Here is a 27,276-nt window from a genome sequence, read left to right on the forward strand (position 1 = left end):
ATTCATCAGAATAAAGTGTGTAATTCACCAGAGGCAGAATAACCATATTAATGACCTATATCTGAAGTCAAAATATTTTAAGTGTACTACATAGGTATTAACTTGTAAATTGCTGCCAGATTTAAGGATTATACAAGCCAGTTAAAGGCAGTCTTTCTGAATGTGTTAATGATGTGAAAGTAGACAGGAGAAATACGAAAATTCATTATGAAACATTAAACTTCGCTAACAGATTCCCTTCAACATAAAGAAATAAACCCATTCTGTTTTCAGGAGTAAATAATATAATCTTACAAATCAAAAACAAAGAAAACAAATGTTCAGAACACTAGCAAAGGTCATTAACCTGCTGAAGCAAAAAGTGTTCTAAAATGCATTCTGGGGTTGCTTTTTGTATAACTATCTTCTAATATGGTCAGGCCCTTAAATGTGAAAAAGAATAGTATAGTTTATGTGAAGTAGATATACAATGGTACCTAAGTTATAACTAGAATAATTCATAAACATTTAATGTGTTAAATAATGTATATAAATTCTCCTTAGCTAGCCAAACAAAAATACCCAAACCCGTTGCCCTCAAATTGATTTTGACTCATAGCAACCCTATAGGACACAGTAGAACTGCCTCATAGGGTGGTTTCTTAGGCTGTAATCTTACAGATACATTCAATTGCCTCAAATGCATGCGAAAGCTAGACAATGAATAAGTAAGACCAAAAAAAGAATTGATGCCTTTGAATCATGGTTTTAGCAAAGAATATTGAATACTCTATGGACTGCCAGAAGAACAAACAAAACTGTCTTGAAAAAGTACAGACAGAATGCGCCTTAAAAGCTACAATGGGAGACTTCACCTCACATACTTTGAACATGTTATCAGGAGGGACCAGTCCCTGAAGAAGGACTTCATGCTTGGTAAAGAAGAGGTGAAGCAAAAGAGATAAAAACCCTCAATGAGATGGATTGACACAGTGCCTGCAATGGCGGGCTCAAGCATAGCAAGGATTGTGAGGATGGCGCAGGACCAGGCAGTGTTCCATATGTTGTACAAGGGTTGCTATGAGTCAGAACTCAAGGGCACCTAACAACAACAACAACAATCTTAATGGGAGCTGATTGCTCCATCTTTCTCCCTCCTAGGTGCTAGTGGTGGGTTCCAACCATCAACCTTCAGGTTAGCAGCTGAGCACTTAACCACTGCGCCAACACAGCTCCTCTCTTTAACTACAGAAATGTGTATACTGCAAATAAAAATAATCTAAAATGAACTTGCAATTGACAGTCATACAAATAACCCATTATCTGATTTTTAAAAAAGAAAAGGCATTTACTTCCACTGATATTATAATGTATAATGAAAAAAGTCATATTTTAAATTTATTTAAACTATTATTTCTAAATATATAATTTTATGAACTGTGAATGAATTAAATATAGCCAAGAAAAGCTAAATATACATATATTTATTTATTGTAATGAATTTATATACATAAAAAAACCAAACCCCTTGCCATCAAGTCCATTTTGACTCATAGCCACCCTACAGGACAGACTAGAACTATCCCGTATGGTTTCTAAGGAGTGGCTGGTGGATTCAAACTGCTGACCTTTTGGTTAGCAGCTGAGACCTTAACCACTGCGCCACCAGACCTCCATACATATATATACATTAAAATAAGGAGAGCTTCTTGATGAAACTGCCAACCTTTTGTTTACTGAGAGCTTAACTATTTGAGCCACTCAGAGACTACCTAACTAGAGAATGCACATAAAAGGAGGAAGCTGAATGACCAGCATTAAATATTAACAACCCTATACATACATACTTTGAGAACTATTTCTGAAATAATCACCAAAGAGAGACTTTTAAATACACTTGTGACTGTCAGGAATATTCTTTGAGCACCACTTTAAAAAAAAAAAAAGAAATCTGCAGCATATTCATTTAATTTCTGGACAACAGTCAAAATCTTATCCTTTTTTCAAAACAAATGATCAAAATATTTGAATTTTCCATTGGAAAATGTTCTATCATTGGTCTCTATATTGCTGATATCCACATACTTAGTGCAGATTCTTGAATTAGTCTGATTCTTATAAAAATGAATGATAGGACCATAGGTTTAAGAATAGGTTCAAGGAATTTTAGTTATTTTATGGAAGGGTAAATATGATAAAACTATTCTGTTGGTTAAAAATGATTACTATTACAAGTACATTTTAGGACATGTTTTCAATATAACTTTTATCAAAAAAATCAGGATTATTGTGCTTCCCTTATGTGTTCTATATCTCAACTCTATAAATGTAATCTACATTTTTTACTTTTCTAAGCTGGAACAAATAATTGTGCTAATTATTTCATGATTAACATGCAGTATCTGTATTTTAGATATATTTATATAAATAAATGTATCTTTATATAGACAATACATTTGTTCTATATTATCTATTATTTTACCTTTCAGATATACTATTTAAATACCATTAACATATAATTTTAATAATTACTTTGTTTATACTTCATTTGGAACCATGGTGGCCCAGTGGTTAACAGCTCAGCTGCTAACCAAAAGGTCGGCAGTTTGAATCCACTAGCCACTCTGTGGAAAACTTATGGGATAATTCTACGCTGTCCTTTAGGGTCGCTATGAGTCAGAATCGACTTGAGAGCAGTGGGTTTGGTTTTGATTTAATGCTTCATTTATACCACTGCATTGACTTATCACTAAAGAAACTGTCCACTTTCCAAAAATCTGCACAGTACAATATCTTATGTAAATATACATGTTGTCATTGTTGTTAGGTGCCATCAAGTTGGATACGACTCATAGCGACCCTATGCACAACAGAACGAAACACTGCCTGGTCCTGAGCCATCCTTACAATCGTTGTTATGCTTCAGCTCATTGTTGCAGCTACTGTGTCAATCCACCTCATTGAGGGTCTTCCTCTTTTCCACCAACCATGTACTCTACCAAGCATGATGTCCTTCTCCAAGGACTGATCCCTCCTGAAAACATGTCCAAAGTATGTAAGATGCAGTCTCACCATCCTTGCTTCTAAGGAGCATTCTGGTTGTACTTCTTCTAAGACAGATTCGTTCATTCTTTTGGCAGTCCACGGTATATTCAATATTCTTTGCCAACACCACAATTCAAAGGCATCAATTATTCTTTGGTCTTCCTTATTCATTGTCCAGCTTTCACATGCATATGATGCGACTGAAAATACCAGGTTTGGGTCAGGTGCACCTTAGTCTTCAAGGTGATATCTTTGCCCTTCAATACTTTAAACAGATCCTTTGCAGCAAATTTACCCAATGCAATGCATCTTCTGATTTCTTGACTGCTGCTCCCATGTCTGTTAATTGTGGATCCAAGTGAAATGAAATCCTTGACAACTTCAATCTTTTCTCCATTTATCATGATGTTGCTCACTGGTCCAGTTGTGAGGACTTTTGTTTTCTTTATGTTGAGGTGCAAACCATACTGAAGGCTGTGGTCTTTGATCTCCATTAGTAAGTGCTTCAAGTACTCTTCACTTTCAGCAAGCAAGGTTGTATCATCTGCATAACGCAGTTTGTTAATGAATCTTCCTCCAATTCTGATGCCCCATTCTTCTTCGTATAGTCCAGCTTCTTGTATTATTTGCTCAGCATACAGATTGTATAGGTATGGTGAAAGAATACAACCCTGAAGCACACGTTTCCTGACTTTAAACCAATCAATATTCCCTTGTTCTGTCCAAATAACTGCCTCTTGATCTATGGAAAGGTTCCTCATGAGCACAATTAACTGTTCTGGAATTCCCATTCTTCACAATGTTATCCATAATTTGTTATGATCCACATAGTCAAATGCCTTTGCATAGTCAATAAAACACAGGTAAACATCCTTCTGGTAGTCTCTGCTTTCAGCCAGGATCCATCTGACATAAGCAATGATATCCCTCGTTCCACGTCCTCTTCTGAAACCAGCCTGAACTTCTGGCAGGCAGTTCCCTGTTGATATACTGCTGTAGCTGTTTTTGGGCGATCTTCAGCAAAATTTTGTTCGCGTGTGATATTCTTCTATAATTTCCACATTCGGTTGGATCACCTTTCTTGGGAATACGCATAAATATGGATCTCTTCCAATCAGTTGGCCAGGAAGCTGTTTTCCATATTTCTTGGGATAGACAAGTGAGCACCTCCAGCGCTGCATCTGTTTGTTGAAACATCTCAATTGATATTCCACCAATTCCTGGAGCCTTGTTTTTCGCCAATGCCTTCAGAGCAGCTTGGACTTCTTTCTTCAGTACCATCAGTTCCTGCTCATATGCCACCTCTTGAAATGGTTGAATACCGACTAATTCTTTTTGGTATAATGACTCTGTGTATTCCTTCCATCTTCTTTTGATGCTTCCTGCGTCATTTAATATTTTCCCCATAGAATCCTTCACTATTGCAACTTGAGGCTTGAATTTTTTCTTCAGTTCTTTCAGCTTGAGAAACACTGAGCTTGTTCTTCCCTTTTGGTTTTCTATCTCCAGCTCTTTGCACATGTCATTATAATGCTTTACTTTGTCTTCTGGAGCCACTTTTTGAAATCTTCTGTTCAATTCTTTTCCTTCATCAATTCTTCCTTTTGCTTTAGCTGCTTGACGTTCGAGAGCAAGTATCAGTCTCCTCTGACATTCATCTTGGTCTTTTCTTCCTTTCCTGTCTTTTCAATGACCTCTCGCTTTCTTCATGGATGATGTCCTTGATGTATCTCCACAACTCGTCTGATCTTCGGCCACTAGTGCTCAATGCATCAGATCTATTCTTCAGATGGTCTCTAAATTCAGGCAGGATATACTCAAGGTCATATTTTGGCTCTCGTGGACTTGTTCTGATTTTCTTCAGTTTCGGCCTGAACTTGCATATGAGCAATTGATGGTATGTTCCACAGTCAGCCCCTGGCCTTGTTCTGACTGATGATATTGAGCTTTTCCAACATCTCTTTCCACAGATGTAGTCAATTTGATTTCTGTGTGTTCCATTTGGCGAGGTCCATGTGTATAGTCCCGTTTATATTGGGGAAGGAAGGTATTTGCAATGAAGAAGTCGTTGGTCTTGCAAAATTCTATCAATTGATCTCTGGCATTGTCTCTATCACCAAGGCCATAGTTTCCAACTACTGATCCTTCTTTGTTTCCAACTTTTGCATTCCAATCTCCAGTAATTATCAATGCATCTTGACTGCATGTTCAATCAATTTCAGACTGTAGCAGCTGATAAAAATCTTCTATTTCTTCATCTTTGGCCCTAGTGGTTCGTCCATAAATTTGAATAATAGTCGTATTAACTGGTCTTCCTGGTAGATGTATGGATATTATCCTATCACTGACAGCATTGTACTTCAGGATAGATCTTGAAACGTTCTTTTTGACAATGAATGCAACACCATTCCTCTTCAATTTTTCATTCCCAGCATAGTAGACTATATGATTGTCTGATTCAAAATGGCCAATACCAGTCCATTTCAGCTCATTAATACCTAGGATATCGATGTTTCTGCGTCCCATTTCATTTTTGACAATTTCTAATTTTCCTAGAGTCACACTTCGTACATTCCAGGTTCCGATTATTAATGGATGTTTGCAGCTGTTTCTTCTCATTTTGAGTCATGCCACATCAGCACATGAAGGTCCCGAAAGCTTTACTCCATCCATATCATTAAGGTCGACTCTACTTTGAGGAGGCAGCTCTTCCTCAGTCATCTTTTGAGTGCCTTCCAACATGGGGGGCTCATCTTCCGGCAGTATATCAGACAATGTTCCACTGCTATTCATAAGGTTTTCACTGTCTAATGTTTTTCAGAAGTAGACTGTCGGGTCCTTCTTCCTAGTCTATCTTAGTCTGGAAGCTCAGCTGAAATCTGTCCTCCATGGGTGACCCTGCTGGTATCTGGATACTGGTGGCATAGCTTCCAGCATCACAGCAACACGCAAGACCCCACAGTACAACAAACTGACAGATGTAAAATTTACCCTTAAATCTTTGCCTCTAGAAACTTGCATCCCAATAAGCATTTACCATTACACATAACGGTTAAGTGACAAACATTCTGTGCCAAACGATTTAAGTGTAAATGACTAATATACTTCAAAAAGTACTTTTAAATGAAGTATTAAGTGGTTAAAAACGTTAAATGTGTAAGTGCATTGGCATTGCTAACCTAATGTTGCCTTATTTCCGTATCTGGCACTGGCATGCTAATACACACTTGGAACTCAATAATTATTTATAATCCTAATGTTGCCTTATTTCCGTATCTGGCACTGGCATGCTAATACACACTTGGAACTCAATAATTATTTATAATCAAATGAGTAAATTTTTTAAAAAAGCAAATGCTTCTGATAAATTTGGTCATATATTATTCCTGCAAACACCCAGAGCAATTCGCACTCATTATTCAAATCTGATTTGCATAAAAAACATAAAATGGCAATTTGAAACGCTGCAGTACTGAGGAGTACTATTCCCAAACATCTGCATTTTTAATATGCTTCTTTATTTTTGGTATTCACATTCATTCTCTTTATCCTGGCATCTGAAAGCCCAGAGGGTGTCCATGCCTCATTGCTTTAACATATGCTGTTTTAGCTTGTCAAAAGATTATGAGACAACAGATTTTAGGGGAAAATACAGTTTCTGCCCAACTGTGATCAAAATCATTATCACAAGTGATCATGGCCAAGATAAGGCATTCCTAACCTATGTGTCAGGATAAGAGGTCATTTTTTAAAATGATCTCAACTTTTGTTGATTGAAAGTGCTGGAAAATAAGTCTTTTATAGAAACTCTTAGGAATGCCTTCAGAAATTCTTAGTCTTAATGGTAAAGAAAAATTTTGAGCAGATTGATGTAGCAAATTTTCACTTTTCCCTGATAAATATTTTAATGAAACATGCAGGTAACTAGAAAGAACTCTGACATAGTGAATATGGTGTGAAGTACAAAGACTACCTCAAATAATAAGAAAATATATATATACTTTCTTTAAAATATTTTAATTTTAATATTAAATTAATTTTTCAGAACTTGGGAAAGATAACTATTCAGTTCAATGTATGAAACTAACTTGAAATCAAACTCTGACAAAACTATACTAATGAGATCCCTACCTTGTCCTTTCAGACAGATTCTCCTGCTGGACAAAAAAGAAAAGCAAGGTTTTCCAAGGAGTGGCTGATGGACTTGAATTGCTGACCTTTTGGTTTGTAGCCATCTCTCTTAACCACTGTGCCACCAGGGCTCCAAACAAAAACTAGAGGAACTAAATAAAATATTAACAAAATTACTTTTTGCAGGTACCACTGAGCAAGGAAAGCACTGAAGATGCAAGAGTTCAACATTTAGAGGTGAAGGAATGCTCACCAACGCGAAAGCAGTGTTTGTAGCTGTTTTTCTCACTGAAGGATCTTATTTATCCAAAAGCTGTAGAGGGAAGGCTGAAGAAATGGATAGGTCGTTTGGCAACATCATGTATCTGTGATGACAAAAGCTGGAATTCAGGGCTCATTAAAGAAGGTAAAAAGTTGTTAAATATACAGAAATTCAAGTTGGGATCCTTGAAGGGCTATCCGTGAAGAGTAAGTGTGAACCAAAAATAGAACATGGTCCACAAAGTCTTAAGACCAACAGAAAAGTATATTCTACATGTGCATGCAACTAATGACAACAGTCTTATAATTTGTTGTTGTTAGTTGCCGTTAGTCAATTCTGACTCATGGCAACCCCATGTGTGAGAGCAGAACTGCTCCATAAGGTTTTCAAGGCTGTGATCTTTACAGAAGCAGATCTCCTGGCCTTTTGAGTTGCACTTTGAAGGATTCTAGGGCCAAAATATTGAACAACACAGGAAGCATCAAAAGAAGATGGAAGGAATACCCAGAGTCACTGTACTAAAAAGAATTGGTGGCAGTTTACCCATTTCAGGAGGTAGCATATGATCAAGAACCAATGGTATTGAAGGAAGAAGTCTAAGCTGCACTGAAGGCACCGGTGAAAAATAAGGTTCCAGGAATTGACAGAATACCAATTGAGATGTTTCAACAAAAAGCTGCAGCACTGGAAATGCTCACTCTTCTATGCCAATAAGTTTAGAAGGCAAAATTATCTGCCCAACCAACTGGAAGAGATCCATATTTAGATCCATTCCAAAGAAAAGTGATCCAACAGAATGAGGAAATTATGAAACAATATCATCAATATCACAAATAAAATTTTGCTGAAGATGATTCAAAAATGGTTGCGGAAGTACATTGACAGGGAACTGCCAGAAATTCAAGCCAGATTCAGAAAAGCACATGGAATAATAGGAACACTAAGTGATGATATCATTGCTGATGTCAGATGGATCTTGGCTGAAAGCAGAGAACACCAGAAAGATGTTTACTTGTGTTTTATTGACTATGCAAGGGCAGTTGACTGCATGAATCATAATAAATTATGGATAATATTTTGAAGAATGGGAATCCCACAACACTTAATTGTGCTCATGAGGCAACTGTACACTGAACAGAACAAGGGGTACTGCGTGGTTCAAAATCAGAAAAGCTGTATGTCAGGACTGTATCATTTCACCATTCTTATTCAATCTTTATGCTGAGCAAATAATCTGAAAAACTGGACTATATGAAGAAGAAAGCACCATCAGGATTGCAGGAAGACTCATTAACAACCTGTCATATGCAGACAACACAACCCTGCTTGCAGAAAGTAAAGACGACTTGACGCACTTACGATGAAGATCAAAGGTTACAGATTACGTTAAGGATTACACCTGAACATAAAGAAAACAAACTCCTGAAACTACGGCTCCTGGATGCTCTCTTAGCCCAGAACTGAAACCATTCCCGAAGCCTACTCTTCAAAGATCAGATAGGACTAGAAAAAAAAAAATACATGTGAGGAGTATGCTTCTTAGTCAATCAGATACAGGAGACCAAATGGGTGGCTCCTGTTCAGACGCAGGTTGAGAAGGCAGAAGGGACAGGAAGTGGTCAAGTGGATACAGGGAACCTGGGGTAGAAAGGGGGACTATGTTGTCACATTGTGGGCATTGCAACTAATGTCACAAAACAATATGTGTATAAATTTTTGTATGAGAAATTAACTTGTGCTGTAAACTTTCACCTAAAGCACAATTGAAAAAAAAAAAAAAGCGAACAAAAATCCTCACAACTGGACCAATAAGCAACATCATGATAAGTGGAGAAAAGACTGAAGTTGTTGTTTCATTTTTTATTTGGATCTAAAATCAATGCCCATGGAAACAGCAGTCAAGGAATCAAATGACATACTTCATCAGGCAGATATGCTGCAAAAGATCTCTTTAAAGTGTTGAAAAGCAAAGATGTCACTTTGAGAACTACAGTGCACCTGACTCAAGCCATGATAGCTTCAATTGCCTCATACACGAGAAAGGTGAAGAACGAATAAGGAAGACTGAAGAAGAATTGATGTCTTTGAATTATGATGTTGGCAAAAAATACTGAAAATGCTATGGACTGCCAGAAGAAAGAACAAGTCTGTGTTGGAAGAAGTACAGCCAGACTTCTCCTTAGAAGCTAGGATGGTGAGACTTTGCCTCACATACTTTGGACATGTTATTAGGAGGGATTAGTCCCTGGAGAAGGACATAATGCTTGGTAAAGTAGAGTCAGTGAAAAAGAGGAAGACACTCAATGACATAGATTGTCATAGTGGGTACAACAACGGGCTCAAACATAGCAAGGATTGTGAGGATGGTGCAGGACCTGGAAAGGTTTCACTCTGTTGTACATAGGGTCACTATGAGTCAGAACTGACTTTATGGCACCTAACAACCACAACAACAACAGTTCATAAGAAAAATAAATGAATAAAGATATAACATTTCCACATACTGCAAGGCTCAACAGCATAAAGTTCAGTTGTTCTAGAGATTCAATTCAATCTAATCAAAATATTAGAAGTTTTTCTCCGGGAATTATCAAGCTGATTTTAAAAGGGACATGAAAAGGTCATATGTACCCTTCTCCAAAATAATGAAAATAAAAATGGTTTATCTTCATTATTTCTAAATAGTTTTAATTATTAAATGGGTTTATGTTTGTTTAATCATTGACATCTTTATCTTGCTTATTATTTTAATTAAAATGGCTTTAGAGTTCTCAATTTCAGTACAGTGTGCTGTTCAAGTAAATACTCTTTGCTATATATAAGCAGTCTCTAACTCATTTTTGTTTATCCATTTTATTAGAAATATCTGCTCGGTATTATCAAATATCATTTCAGTATATACTAATAATTCATCTACAAAATGAAGGCAATGAGCTAAAATGATCTCTAAGGCTCTTTATAATAACTAACATTTTATGATTTTCAGTATAGTTATGTCCAGACATGGGGAGAAGGTAGGACGTGTTGGTAGAATTGTTGTTGTGTGTTGTCAAGTCAATTCTGACTCATAGCAACTCCATGTGACAGGTAGAACTGTCCTATAGGGTTTCCAAAGGCTGTAATCTTTATGGAAGCAGGTCATCAGGATTTTCTTCTGCAGAGCCTCTGGGTGGGTTCAAGCTGACATCATTTTGCTTAGCAGCTGAGTGCTTAATCGTTCTGCCACAAGATTACTCTCTTGGTAGAGGAGAGTTACAAAGTATGATGTTGAATTCAGGCAAAGTACAGAGGTATAGTTAGTGGATGCAAGTAAGACAAAGGTAGAGAATAAGTCATGGAGAAAAAGAAAAGAAGGAGAGAAAGGACACTGGCAACACAACAAACCAGCAACAGCAACTGTCCTGTACAAATTAGAAATGTCAAAGCCTACAACTTCTTCTCATTCTGAATAAGTAGCTCCTTGTAAAACACATTGAAAAACTGCAGTGTTTAGCATAAAGGAGACGCTCAGTTAAATATCGTTGAACAATTAATTATCTTACCTGATTCTGCAGTTTTTAGGCTAAGAGATTTTTTGTAAAAAGAACTGCATAAATGTTTCTTTATCCCTGATACATACACCTAGTACATAATCTACAGTCTGAGACGTGCTAAGAGGACTTAGAGCCGTCTACACCTGTGTTGGTTTACTGTTTGCTTCCTAATCTTTTGTATTCTATTCATTAGGCTGCAAAAGTATTTGCATTTATGCTTGTTTCACCGGAGTGTGCCCTTCTTGAGGACAGGAATAATTTCAATTGAGTACTCAGTAAACATTTCTGAATAAATGACTGAGCACTTTGTATCTATCCAAGTCAAGGAGCAAAAAGCATGTATGATGCCATGTTGTATGGTCAGATCAAAGATTTACTCTCTGCAGCCAAAAATACCAGTGAATCCTACATGTTTTTAGTTGATGCAAATTTATTTGTGCCTTACTGTGGTGTATCAGGATCAAGAGAAACACTACATACAGTTACTTATCTTGTAGCAAAATATCCTATTGTTGTACCTCAATTTTTATGAATCTGTTCTTTGCTGCCCTGCTTACTTTTCAGTGTGATGATACTAGTCTTCCATATTCTATACTTGGCTGACGAGAAGGTTCTAGAAGGCCAGGAAGAGGTTGGCCTTCCATCCCCATCACTGAGGGCATTTAGCTTGGACTGTTCTTCACACAAATGAGATTATCCAGTCTTAACAAACCAGAAAGCTGAACCTCAGTCAGATATGAGTAGCAGTGAAAAATAGAGAATGATAATTTGCTCTATTAACTCTGCCAAAATCTGTCAGTTAATAATTAAGAATCGAAACACCCTACCGAGAAAAGGAGAATGTGTTTCTCTTTGTGATCCAACATACCCAGGTGCACAATGGACATGTTGGGCCAGTATAATTCAAACCTGTCAAGGTCAAGTCCTGGCAAGTGTGTAGAGCAATGATTGGGATCTATTTTCACTCCACATTGTGAAAAATGTGCCATGGGAAGTCCTTTCTTTGTTGATTAAGATAAATAGACAGAAACACCTCTCTTTTCCAAGAAGCAGGACTAACTAAAATACCATCGTACCCAAGACATCTAATGGCATATGCAGAAAATCTCTCCTGTCACTTCCTTGTTTTCTCTTGGACCCTGAAAGATGATGATAATGTTTAAAAACTTCCACTAGATTCTCCAGCAGTTTGTAAATCAGATCTTCATTTAACAGTATTTCCTTACTTTGAAGTCTAAAAATTAAAGTGTGGAATCTTTATGTCAAGATTTCATCTAAGAAATAAACATTTTCCCTTGCAACACTGCATCATTATTTTTAAAAAACAATTGCATCTTTTCATATTTCTACACCTTGTTCTTTCCAACATCTCATTTTGCCTTAGGTTACCCAGCTTTGTGCAAATACGCATAAGGTATGTGTTGATGCTTTTCATACTTAACCACCACCAACCACCAAAAAACCCATAAAAAAGAACACTATCATCTCCCATGCACTACCATAGTGACAATTTCTTTTCACGTTAAACAAACAGGCAAACAAAAACACACACACAAAAACAAACAAGCATTCTTGCCATTTTCAACATGCTTGTACTGGTTTATTTTTACCTAGTGCATTCTGTATTTTCATTCTTTTTTTTTACGATGGATTGAAAATTTCTATTCAAATCACATTTCTACTCCCACTCTTTAAAGGTGAAAATGTCTTTAATTCCTGAGTAGACCTTTTCTATAACCTAATGCCCACCAGATAATAAGGCGCACACATCTGGACAGATGGATGGATGGATGGGCGGGTGGGTGGATGGGTGGATAGGTAGGCAAGCAGGTAGGTAGACAGACAGGCAGTCAGGCAGATAGATATGGAGGGGAAGAGGGAGAGATACATAACTATATATAACATAAACATGAGTTTTCTTCTATTTTAGTGCAGAGCCTATAACATTTTTTTCCCCTTTATTTTTATGGTATTGTTAGGATTTGAAGGGGGAAAAAAGGTTATCAAAAATAATTAAGAAGTATGCTCTTGCCCTCCTTACAGTATTTTGGACTAAAGCCCGTATGTGTGAAGGCAGTTGCCATGGTGGCTCATCTGAGCACATATTCTGCCATCCTGCCACTATAAAAGCAACAGAACCTCGAGGGAGTTAGGGAAATGTGCTCGGAAGCCTCCTTTTTATTGCACACCTACTGCACATCTCCTGCTTAAGGTAAGGCCCCTCTAGTGAATCGACTCACCACTAAACACTCTAATTGTATTTACTCTGATAAAGCACAGAGTTATGAAATTTCCAGAGGTTATAACAGGCCAAGCTGGCTCAGAGAACATGCTGAGTCATTTGGCAATAGAACAGGATTGGATTTGGGGAATACTGTGGGTTCGTTTTTTTTTTTTTTAACAAAAATTTAAATTACTTCTTGGTTAGCAAAGGCAGAAAAGATATATTTTAAACATTTCTCTTCATGATTTTCATCACTTAGCATTCTGTTTTGTTTTTTTTTTCCACTTCCAAGTAGTACCTAATAGCTAGATAATTCAGGAAATGAATACTGTGATAAATGTATTTCTTTTACTGGGGTCGGGGGGCAATACGCGTTCATTCATATTTGTAGCAATTCAGTAATGGATGTATTGCATGGTGTCCATTGGACCTTGTGGGCAAGTGAGAAATTCAAAATAAGAAAAAACTTAAAATTCTAGAAAAATCAAAATCAATCATTTTATTAAATGTAATAAAACAGAATTCTTCTTTGGAATTAAATGTATAAACCACTCAAAATAATTGGGATATTCTTCAAGATGTTAGTAGGAAAAATCAAAATTATTCGATACGCTCTCTTCCAAAAAAAATAGTAATAACCTGTATTATTTAACATTCCATTGATAAACTCCCCCACCCTCATGATCTAGAGCGAGTTTTAGAGATATTCTGGTTTTGAACTTTCTTTAGTCTTTCCAGCAACAAGTCTAGTTTAACCAGATTTGAAGTAAAGAATAATAATTAGTTTTTAGATGGTCTCTTTCAGTAGAAATTCAGTAGTAAACAAATCATAAATCCTGTGATTTTGTGTGTGGAAATGAACTGCTTTTCTTTCTTCAAGTTTTATTTATTTATTTATTTTTGCTTGTTTGTTTTGTATATGTGACCTGATCCTTCAGGCCACTGACTATTAATTTAGCATAGTACTGGATGATAGGTTTATTGTTTTCACTGAAAACTCAGTGTGAGGGGAGAAGGGCAGCAGAATGCAAAATAAAATAGACTAGGATCTTTTAAATAAAACATCTGATTTAGTATTTCGATTTTGATTATCTGGAGACCACTAACTACATAGAAATATTGGGTGCATTTCTATCAGATACAATATCAAATATTGTATTTCCCTCTTTGATCCCTAGATGGATCAGTCCTTTTTTAAAGATCAGAGAGCTACAGATTTGGACTAGACCTCTGGAAATCTTTCATAAGAAAATTATCCAACTCAGATGATGAATGTACGAATAACATAATTTGAGATCATGAGTATATAGGCCTATATACCTCTTAATCAACTTTATAAGTATCCTCATTTCTCTTACTAATCTAAATTTTTTTCCTATAAATTCATGCTATTTCTGCTTTTCACACTCTCTCTGTATTTCTTCTGCTGCACTCGACTTTGACAGTCCTATGTTTACTGGGATTTTTCAATTAAACATAGAACATCCAACAAGTTCTTGACTTGCTCAGCAAGCCAACATCCAAAAGGGAAAGGAAATTAAGATTTCCTTAACGAGAACTACCCTGTAGCCCTAATTCTAATTCTATTTAACATGAACAAATTCCTTAGTAAAGCAAGAGTGAGAAAGAATTGGATAGTAGGGAAAACATCAGCTCAGGGTTCAAAACTACCTGAGAGAACATCATCAGCCTAGCTAGTTGTACAGAGAATTTTTCATTCTGTCATTATTTTTTATTGCAGTTGACGAAATGTTTCCTAGTCTAACTTTCTACCACTCATGTGTACTATAGTGCCTTGCGTGTTGCTATGCTGATGGAAGCTATGCCACTGATATTTCAAATACCAGCAGGGTCACCCATGGTAGACAGATTTCTGCAGAGCTTCCAGACTAAGAGAGACTAGTTAGAAGGACCTGGCAGTCTACTTCCAAAAAAGATTGGCCAGTGAAAACTTTCCTGAGCTGCCACCTCAAAGTAGAGCTCACCTTATGACATGAATGGAGTAAAACTTTTGCGACCTTCATTTGCTGATGTGGCCTGACTCAAAATGAGAAGAAATAGCTTCAAATATCCACTAATAGAATGTGAAATGTAGGAAAAATGAATCTTGGAAAATTGGAAGTTGTCAAAAATTAAATAAAATGTGTAAAGACTGATATCCCAGGCATTAGTAAGCTGAAATGGACTACTACTACTGTGCGTTTTGAATCAGACAATCACATGGTCTCCTTTGCTAGGAATGACAAGTTGAAGAGGAATGGCAATCACATTCATCACCAAAAACGACATTTCAAGATCTATCCCAAAGTACAAAACTGTCAGTGATAATATTCTATCCTATGAGGAAGACCACTTAATCAGACTACTATTCAAATTTATGCACCAACCACTAATGCCAAAGGTGAGATACTGAAAATTTTTACCAGCTTCTGCAGTCCGAAATTGATTAAACATGCAATCAAGATGCATTGATAATTACTGGTGATTAGAATGTGAAAGTTGGAAACAAAAAAGAAGAATCAGTAGGTGACAAATATGGCCTTGGTAAGAGAAACAATGCTGGAGACTACACAATAGACTTTTGCAAAATCAACGACTTCTCCACTGCAAATAACTTTTTTCAACAATATAAACAGTGACTATATACATGGATCTTGTAGGAAGGAATACAGAAGAATCAAACCGACTACACTGTGGAAAGAGATGCTGGTGAAGCTCAATATCATCAGTCAGAACAAGGCCAGGGGACAACTGCAGAAAGCGGCATCAATTTCTCATTTGCAAGTTCAAGTTGAAGCTGAAGAAAATTAAAACAACTCCACAAGCGTCAAAGTATGACCTTGAGTATACCCCACCTGAATGTAGACATCTCAAGAATAGATATGGCACATTAAACACTAATGACTGAAGACCAGATAAGTTGTGGGATTACATCAAGGACATCATACAAGAGAAAGCATAAGATCATTAAAAAGACAGGAAAAAAAGAGAAGACCAAAATAGATGTCAGAAGAGGCTCTGACCTTGCTCCTGAATGTAGAAGAGCTAAAGTAATTCGAAGAAATGATGGAAAAAAAAAAAAGAGCTTAACAGAAGATTTCAAAGGGTGACTCCAGAAGACAAAGTACTATAATGAAATGTGCAAAGACCTGGAGTTAGAAGACCAAAAGGGAAGAACACACTCAACCTTTCTCAAGTTAAAAGAACTCTATGGGGAAAAATATTGATGAAGCCAGGAAGCATCAAAGGAAGATTGAAGGAATATACAGGGTAACTGTACCAAAAAGAACTGGTTGATAGTCAACCATTTCAGGAGGTAGCATACAACCAAGAACCAATGGTACTGAAGGAAGACATCCAAGTTGCACTGAATGCACTGGTGGAAAAAAAGGCTCTAGGGATTGACGGAATACTGAATGAGACATTTCAACAAACAGACGCAACGCTGAAAGCACTTACTTGTTAACGCCAAGAAATTCGGAAGACCTGGCCAACTCACTGCAAGAAATCTCTGTTTTTGCACATTCCAAAGAAAAGTGATCCAACAGAATGCAGAAATTATTGAATAATATCATTAATACCACACACAAGTAAAATTTTGCTAAAGATAATTCAAAAATGGTCACAGCAGTACATCAACAGGGAACTGCCAGCTATAAAAGCAACAGAACTTCAAGCCGGATTCAGAAAAGGATGTGGAACAAGAGATATTATTGCTGATGTCACTTGGATCTTGGCTGAAAGTGGAGAATACCAGAAAAATGACCAGAAGGTAAAATATTATGTCCAAATGTGATTTGTGAAGAATTAAAAAAGCAATGTTAACAATGTGGATTATGTAATATATAAAACTATTTCAAAACATCCCAAGGAGGAAATGATACAACTCACAGAGGCCCTGGCTGGTCCAAGGTCATGCATCTACTAAGTAGAGGAGAAGAATTTGATTTCAGATTTTCTGATTGAAAACCTTCTACTCATTTCACAATCTGAAGTTTACTAGCACCACTTCATGTGAGCAGAAACTCATATCCCTGTTTGATATGGCAACATGTTGTAGCATCAAGACAATATCTAGATCCAAATACTCTGTTCCTTTCTTAACACCATGCAAAAAGTACAGAAAGCGCCAAAGAAAGCAAAAAGTACAGAAGAAGGTAATCACAGTGGTAAGGGGATATAATGCAGAATAAAATGAGTGAAGTTGAAGAAAATAAATATGTTACAACTGGAAAAATAATTGTGCGTATGTGTGTTTTCATAAACTTAAAATACTCTTATGTTGAAAAGAAATAAGATTTTTTATAATTTTGCAAATACAGAATAAGGACAGTGGTATGGATTGTTCAGAGGGAAATAGTTCAATTTAACATTAGTCATTTCAACAACTATATTTACAGAAGAAAGGGCTATCACAGAAGGTTGTTAAACTACTGATCCAGTTCAAGATGGTCTGGGCAGCAATTTGACAGGAAGATGGTCGAAATCAGCTCAACGACTGAAACAGTAGTTAGAGTAATTGATGCTTTTTAAACCTGTGAGGGTATCATTTTAGGGCTTGTATAAAAATATTAAGAGCACGTATCACCAAGGCATATGGCATTGCTATGAAAAGTGGAATGTAATTTGGTTCCGAAAGTAGAAAAAGTGGAATTTGAGGTACCATAGTAAGTAGATTTGATAGTCTTATTGTTAATGAGATAATCCTTATAGAGTTACGAATGTGAATGCTGAGTCTTCTGCCTAGCTGTGTAACCCTGGGTAAGTATCATAAATGATATAAGTCATCTGTGGAACAGACATATAAAGTAGTATATACTTAAGGTTGGGTTTGCTGTGAATATAAAAGGAGATAATCTACATAAAGTACTGTGTAGCATGGTGGACATTTAGCAATTAATTAATAAATATTAATTATGCTTTTTGTGGAACCCTAGTAGCACAATGGTTAAACGCTTAACTGCTGAACGAAAAGTTGGTGGTTCAAAGCTACCAGCCAGTCCTTGGGAGAAAGATGTGGCAGTCTGCTTCCGTAAAGATTACAGCCTTGGAAACCACATGAGGCAGGTCTACCGTGTCCTACTGGGTCACTATCAGTTAGAACTGACTTGATGGCAAAGGGTTTTGCTCTTGGTTTGATGCTTATTGTTATTAAAAATACTTGGCTGCATGGCTAAATTCACACTGAAGACTGAAAATGACACATTTTGCCCCACATAAATTTAAGACTAATTATACATTTTTTCTTGGAAGAGTAGAAAAGTTTAGTCCTGATTCAAACTTTCAGTTTTCCTCAAATCATTAAAGATTGATGCAAAAATACTTTGCCACTACAGCGAGAATGGCTTTCTTCTGGCACGGTCTGGTTTCTTCTTCTTGCACATCCTACCGATCTTTTCATGTGTTGTGTTTTTCCCAGGCAACTGCTGTGGCCATGTTCTTTTTTCTCATTCCTGGTCATGTATTATCATCAGTGTCTTCTAATGTATCTAATCAATGTTCACATAAATACCTAGTTTTTATTTTCACAGAAGTTTGCTTTCATTGTAAAATGCTTGGTGCCTGCTATATCTGTTACCTAAAAATGTAGATATTTTTCTGTCTTCATTATTTATTGCTATAACAGAAATACTATGAGTGGCTTTAAAGAACAGAAATTTATTTTTTCACAGTCTAGGAGACCAGAAGTCCAAATTCAAGATGCCTGCTTTAGGAGAAGGCTTTCTTTCTTTGTTGGCTCTGGGGGAAAGTCCTTGTTTCTTTTCAGCTTCTATTCCTTGGCTCCGTGGTGATTTTCATGTGGCATGGCATCTATCTTCCCCCATCTGTACTTGCTGCTTGCTTAATCTGCTCTTTTATATCTCAAAAGAGATTGATTTAAGACTCACCCCCTACACTAATACAGCCTTGGTAACATAAAATAGAAAATTCATTCCCAGATAGGATTATAACCACAGGTATAGGGGTTAGGATTTATGACACATATTTTGGGGGACAATTCAATCTATAACATCTTCCCATAAGTATTTCTATTATACTAGAAAATTAGAAGGATTGTTCTGCTCTCACTTTTATACACTCTGTTGTGCAACTTTTTTTGTAACAACCTTGATGAGGGGATTTATATTCTGCTCCTATTGCTGTAAACAGCCACCTTTTGTTAATCTCTAAGTTGGGATCCTCAAAGTGCAAAAAGATGAGCTACAAATAGCTGATATTTCATTCTAAAACATTTTGATTGTGTGCTGTCATATATGGCATTAATGAATGGCCATCCCATACTCAGTATGTTGTAAGTTGTATAAAGCCCTAACATTAGATATTTTTCTCAACAATCATTAATTATTTTTGCATCCATTGTACAGGGAAGGATTTAAGCCATATGTTTCTACTTGGGATACCCTGGTGGCATAGTGGTTAAGTGCTACAGCTGCTAACCAAAGTCAGCAGTTTGAATCCACCAAGTGCTCCTTGGAAACTCTATGGGGTGGTTCTACTCTGTCCCACAGGGTTACTACGAGTCGCAATTGACTTGAAGGCAATGGGTTTGGTTTTTTCCTTGGTTTCTACATGATTGTGAAAACTCAAGGGCAAACTTATTTGGTTTTTAGTCATTAATATATTGTTCTACTATCTTTCTTTTTTCTATAAATTCTATCTAGAGACAGTTAAATTAGTGTGCAATAATTTACTTCTCTGAATGGACTGTTGGGTATAGCCAAAAATCAAATTTTCTGGGAAGCCATGATATCTTCACTACAAAAAATAATAATAATTATGATGATAATTCTATCTGTCCTATCCATGAGTGAGAGTTATGAGCAGTGGTGCAAAAAAGTAAGAGAGCCCTCAGTGTTAGATTAGCCATAAGAAACGTGGCTCTCTAAGCAGAACAATAAGGTCTGGAAGTGATCAAAAAGAATATTTTTCTTTATAAATTCAATTGTTTGAAAAGCATTCTTATAACACTAGTTTATTTATTTATTATTTTATTTGAAGGCTAGTGCAGGAGATAATAAAATTACAAAATTAAATAACAAAGTTAAGACTTTTTGGAAAATATAAACCTCTATTTAAAAAAAAAAAAAAGTAAACCTCTTGCCGTCGAGTTGATTCTGACTCCTAGCAGCCCTATAACACAGAGCAGAACCTGCCCCATAGGGTTTCCAACAAGTGCCTGGTAAATTCAAACTGCTGACCATTTGGTTAATGGCTGAGCTCTTAACCACTACACCACCATGATATTATTATCATTTGTATTTTATACATATTTTGCATATGCAAAATTCAGAAGTAAAAAACAAGTAATTTCATTTTTTTAGCTCCTACCAATAACCATTTAGGGGATATTAACATTATAGCAACAACTCCTATCCTTCAATTTAAAAGTAACAGATTCAAGTGTTTGTGTTAATATAATTCACTTCTTATGTGTATTTCAAAGGAATCCCATTACTGGATAACACTGAGTAGATGATCTGTACTTTGTCAAAAAATTCAAGAGCTGAGCTATAAAGAAACAGAGCATGGATGAGGTATCTTGGCCAATCAGTGCAGGACACAGCATTTAACTGGTTCAGTTCACACAGTTCATCATTGTTATGGCTCCTAAATCCAGTCATATTTTTAAATCATTTTATGTTCCACTATAAAGCAGCACTTACTACAAACCACGCACTGTTTCCATCTATGAACGATGACAATAGCTAAGGAAAAGCCTTTTTCAAAAGAATAAAAAATTGTTTTCACATGGAAACGATACATTATGCCGGAGAAAGAAGTAACAGGCCAGTGAGACATGATGAAAGGTACTCACTGACCTAGAGGAGCCCATTCATTTTTAGGCTATTTCTTGATTCTCATGTGTATATTCCAGATATGCGGAAACAATGTCATTCATAAAAGGAAATATGCTCGAGCCGTATCTAAATCTTACAGAGTTCTTGGTATAAGTGAGACAGGCAAGGCATCGGACTGGCTGCGGTAGATAAACTCTGGCTCAATACTCCTCATTGAAGCCTCGCACAGAGTTCACCACCCCTCCCCTCCGATGGGTCTGTTAGAATGTATTCTCTTCTGAGTTAATAACTTTTTCTTACATTTTGCCAGCAGCAGGTAAATGGCGACTTTCTCAGGGTTGTTATTCGGGTTCCCCACCCGGTGCAGAGCTTGCACAGCATCCCAGAGTAAGTCCTCTTCGACCTCCAGCCGCCCGCAAGAAGGACTCCATCCTCCTTCCGACAACCCTTCGTCCAGCTTGACTTCCGGCTGCGCACGCATCTGATTTCCATAACCCCTCCCCTTCTCTTGGAAATCTCCACCCCACTTCATAAAGATAATGCCTTTCCTCCCGCAAATCTGTGCAAACCCTGGACTATCCTTTGTTCAGAGAGACTGGAGGCTGTCGTAGGCAGAAGACCCCTCTCAGTCTGTCCATCTGGAGCTTCTAAGGTTTCTCTCTGCCACTAACAAAAATAAACCTTTGTTTGTGTGGAACTTCTGAGCCTCTCGTGGTCATTCTTGCTCAGGAGAAGGCAAGAATCTAGGTAGAACTTGGCTTTGAACTGGGAAATCTTAACCTGCAACATAAGTAGAACTCAGTTTACTTACAGAGGAGGTTAGCTCAGCAATTTGTCTTATGGTCATCTAATGGAATATTGACAGTTTTCGTGTTGTTACTCAGCTGTGATTTTGTTGTTATTGTAGCTCCTCTTTATTTTGCTTTACCTTCTTCAGGGAAAATGAGAATATGTCTCGAGCAGTTCCTAGCTAAGTTTAAATGGATAGTATACTATTCCATATATGAAATTTAATAAAAATGGATCCTCCCACCATCCCTACAATATTGGCATCTTTGTCATCAACAAAATACAGTAATCATTCCAATAACAGTGACTTCCATACAAATATTTTTTTATTGTGTTATGTGAAGTTAATGTGAAGAATGCAAGTGTAAAAATTGGATTTAAGTTCCTAAATGTTTTGTAAGATGTAAGCCTCGAATATAGTCAGAAATGTTTTTACTAAGTGAACTAAAATAAGTCTCTGTGAATTTGCTGCATGATATGTATAAAGTCAATACTAAAACAAACAAATAAACCCACTGCCGAAGAGTCAATTCTGACTCAGAGCAGCCCTACAGGATAAAGTAGAACTGCCCCATAGGGTTTCCAAGGCTGTAAATCTTTACGGAAGCAGACTGCCACAACATTCTTCCAAGGAGAGGTTGGTGGGTTCCAACTGCCAACATCTTGGGTAGCAGTTAAGCACTTGAACCACTGTGCCACCAGACATCCTTAAAGTCGGGGATCTAAATAGCCTAGAATGGAGGCTCTGAAAAATATGCCTTTGTAAAAAATGAATAGGTTACACAAAGGCGCCTTTCTAGCCACACCCTTGAAGTAGCTTATCTATTGATTTGACACCTTCCCATTGTACCAGGACCTCGTGGGTCCTCCCGCATCCTCAAAACAGGTCTGTCACACAAAGTGACTGGGTTTGATCCATACTTTACCAAAATTCTGAACGGTTTTGATTTTATTATCTTTGGACACTTTGCATTGGACAGTTATTTCTCAAAAGAATATAGATTTATAAAACCAAAGTTTTTTAGTGGTTACCAGGGGATGAATGTGGGGGGAAGAAGAACTCATTGTTGAGGGGACTCTGAGCTCCTGTTAAGGGTGATGGAAATGGATAGTAGCGATGGTTGAACAATACAATGAACATAATTATGAATTTTTACACAAATATCACCCACCTTCTGTGTTTGTTTGCAAACTGTGCAGTGAGACATTTTTGTAAGCACCACTATGCCAATTTTTTTTACATGTTGCTGTGAAAAAAATTAGGCTGTGGTGGGCAAACAGAAAATACAGTAATGATACTGAATTATACATGTAAAATGTTGAAATGGCAAATGTTTTGTTATATTTATATTAATTTATCACAATTAAAAAAAATTACCTCTATCTGCTTCCTCTACTCCTATTCACTACTGAAATCATGGCAATCTGGTTTCTACCCCCATTACCCTAATAAACTTCTTGCAACACACACATACGCAGAATATAGATTTAAAGTAACTAAGAATCTTAAGTAAGGAACCATGGTGGTGTAGTGGTTAAAGCAATCAACTGCTAACTGAAAGGTCGATAGTTCAAAATCACCAGCAGCTCTAAAGGAGAAATGTGTGGCAGTCTGTTTCTGTAGAGATTTACAGCCTTGGAAACTCTATGGGGTTGCTATGAGTCAGAATCGACTCGATGGCAGTAGGTTTGGTTTTTGGTTTTGATTTAAGATTCTAAATATACTATTGAATGCAAGAGGTGAGATTTGTTCAGATGTTTATTTATAAATTATTCTAGATACACTTCATCCTTGGAAGTTTTTCACCTATTAGTGCTGGCTTTCTTCATTCCGAATGCCTCCCATGGTCTTCTGTTGATGCCAGGCATCCCAGTGCATATATCGACCCTCCTCCAAGCTCCTCAATATGGTGTCCAGTCCTTGACTAAAATCCTTCATTCCCTCAGTGGAGCTGTTATTACCTTAGGCCCCACCTTTCCGTTTTAAACTATCCATACATACTTCAATCCACTTCACTCTGGTTCTCCACTTAAAATGTTTGTGTTTGTTTCCCCCCAAATTACCACTGACCTCCATGTTAAATCAAAAAGATGTGACATTTATCAGCTCTCATCTTATTTGATTTCTTAGTAGCATCTATATAATATCCTTCTTCCTGTCCTCAAAATACCTTCTTTTGTAAACACGGATTCAACTCCCCCGGTTTCCTTTCACAGTCCTTTCAAGAAAATGTGTAGACAATGATTTATTTTCTTCATAAGACACCACAACTGAACTTAGAGATAAAATTTACTATCACTGGTTTTTCTAAACTATTCAGAGATTTGAGCTCATATTAGTCCTTTGTGGAATTTTCTGAAAGCACAAATCCTCTTGATAATATTTTTTTCCTGTTTGCTCTTTGGGAAATATATTGAATTCAAGGTAACTTTTTGTATGCTTAAACATATCCATCAAGCCACTGTAAATATGAGTCTCCAGTACAGAACATGAATAGTTTCTTTATTAGTGAAGATCGCTTACTTCAGGGTTGGATTTCAGGAAACAAGTTGCTCTCTTTCAAGTGATAAACAGCACTCCTCCCACCTCATGACAGAACAATGTAACTGTCCAGGGTAATCTAGAGTTTCCTAGGAAATAGGAGCCTGTTCTTTCTCAATGTGGGATCCCCTTTATTCCACTGGATTAAATTATTGAGTTCTCATTTTCAGTTAAATCCTTGACTCTCAGAAGTCCTTAAATTCAATATTAGGGAAACAAATGACAGTAAGCACATTTAAAATTTTTTGAAAGATAAAAGGCAAATACTTAGGCAAATCTTCACCCTAAATCACTCTCGGCTACTTTAACATAATAATGCCTAGCAAGTCAGCCCCTTAGAAGTTAAAAATTGTTATTTTTGCCCTTTTGTTGTCAGTGAAAACATTAAGTTTTCAGATAACAGCATTAACTTTTTTTTCTCTTCTCAGCTTTGGTTCAAGGGTTATTTTATGCCACACTTATTGCTGCAAATACATTTGCTTTAATGCCTTCTGACAGTCGGCACTGCAGCATCCCCTGGCACGGTGACCTCCACAGCTGGAATGGGACTTGATTGGCAGGTCAGCTGTGTTTCCAACCTAGCACCAATGTTGTCCTCTCTGCTGGCCCAACACAGTTGGCCTGGTCCTGCACGCTACGGCCCTATTCTAAATCAATTCTGCACTTAACACCAGAAAAAAGGGAAGTTATCAGAGCGGAAGGAGAGGCAATGGAAAGAGGAAAAAAGCACAAGGTACAGAACTTGTGTAAGAATGGAGCTATGAGTATAACAAAGGCAAAGGGCCGGTCAACAAAAATGGGAGCAGTCAAGAGCAAGCCTTGGAATTAGGTCTTTTACTCTGTATGTTTATGGATATCAAAAAGAGCTGTTCTTACTCCTTGGTGATAATGAATTTCAAAATACAGTGAGTTCATAACCTTGGTTTCCAGATACCTGTGAGCCCTGGTGGCACAGTGGTTAAGTATTCGTCTGCTAACCAAAAGGCCAACAGTTCAAATCCACCAACCGTTGCTTAGAAACCCTATGTGGCAGTTCTGCTCTGTCTTGTAGGGTAACTATGAGTCAGAATCAACTTGATGGCAATGGATTTTTTTGAGCCATTATGAGCACATAATTTGAGGCTGAATTTTAATGATTTAATTTTTTACTTTTAAGAAGACTTTGAGCAAGTTATTTCTTTAAAAGTAAATTTTAAGAATCCTAAATTTAAAAAATATATATATCTTTATTGTCATTTTGATAATATCACTGGCTATGCTTCATGAAGGATAAAATTGTTTGCATTATTTTACTGATGTTGTTAAACCTGATTGGTTTGTGAAATACACAAAAGACCTTCAACATTTGGCTTTTGTGAGAGGGATTAACATCTTAGAGTGGATGAGAAAAAAATGAAGTAATTAGAAACCTAGGTGACAAAGCTTATTTGGCAGCAACCCAGTGCATGTATACGAATGTAAATAACTATTGAAGCAACTTTATTGCTGTTCTCAGGAGACATAATAATACAAATAACAAAGATTGGCCAACTGTTCTCATCTGGTGTATTCTAATACTGCCAGCCAAGTAACATTTGAAATGCTATTATTTCTGTATGAACTCTTACATGTGTATCTATAGACATGTTCACATTGAAAAAAGTACCTTTCTATTTGAAAATTTAGTAGACTTATGAGCAATAGTTTTACTTGTACTAAGCAGCACCAAACAGAGGACTAAAACCTTAACCAAACCATCTGCCATCAAGTCAATTCTGACTCATAGCAACCCTATAGGATTTCCAAGGCTATAAATCTCTGCAGAAGCTGACTGCCACATCTTTCTCTTGTGAAGCCACTGGTGGTTTCAAACTGCCAAACTTTTGGTTACCTGTCAATCGCTTTACCCATGGCATCACCAGGGCTCCTAAAACAAAGGAAATTGTTGTTGTAGTTCTTGTCGTTAGGTGCCGTCCAGTCAGTTCCAACTCACAGCAACACTGTGTACAACGGAATGAAACACTACCTGGTCATGTGCCATTCCTCACAATTGTTGTTATGCTTAAGCCCATTTTCTGTCAATCCATCTGGTTCAGGGTCTCATTTTTGACAACTCTCTGCTTTACCAAACATGATGTCCTACTCCAGGGACTGATCCCTCCTGATAACATGTCTGAAGTATGTGAGATGTAGTCTTGCCATCCTTGCTTCTAAGGAGCATCCTGGTTGTACTTCTTCCAAGACAGATTTCTTTGTTCTTCTGGGCAGCCCATGGTACATTCAATATTCTTTGCCAATACCACAATTCAAAGACATCAACTCTTCTTCAATCTTCCTTATTCATCACCTAGCTTTCACATGCATATGAGGCGATTGAAAACATCATGGCTTGGGTCAGGTGCACCTTAGTCTTCAAGGTGACATCTTTGTTTTTCAATACGTTAAGTAGGTCTTTTGCAGCAGGTTTGTCAAATGCAATGCATCTTTTGATTTCTTGACTGCTGCTTCCATGGGTATTGATTGTAGATCCAAGTAAAATGAAATCCGTTACAACTTCAGTCTTTTCTCCATTTATCGTGATATTGCTTACTGGTCCAGATGTGAGGATTTTTGTTTTCTTTATGTTGAGCTGTAATCCATACTGAAAGCTGTGGTCTTCGGTCTTCAGTAAGTACTCCAAGTCCTCTTCACTTTGAGCAAGCAAGGTTGTGTCATCTGTACAACACAGATAATGAGTCTTCCTCCAATCCTGATGCTGTCGTCTTCTTCTTGCAGTCCAGCTTCTCAGATTATTTGCTCAGCATACAGGTTGAATAGGTTTGGCGAGAGGACACAACCCTGAAACACACCATTCCTGGAATTAAAACACACAGTATCCCCTTGTTCTTTTTATACATTGGCCTCTTAATCTATGCACAGGTTCTTCATAAGCATATTTAAGTGTTCTATAATTCTCATTGTTCCCAATGTTATCCATAATTTGTTATGATTCA

Source organism: Elephas maximus, chromosome 11, assembly GCF_024166365.1.
Source record: "Elephas maximus indicus isolate mEleMax1 chromosome 11, mEleMax1 primary haplotype, whole genome shotgun sequence".
NCBI lineage: Eukaryota > Metazoa > Chordata > Mammalia > Proboscidea > Elephantidae > Elephas > Elephas maximus.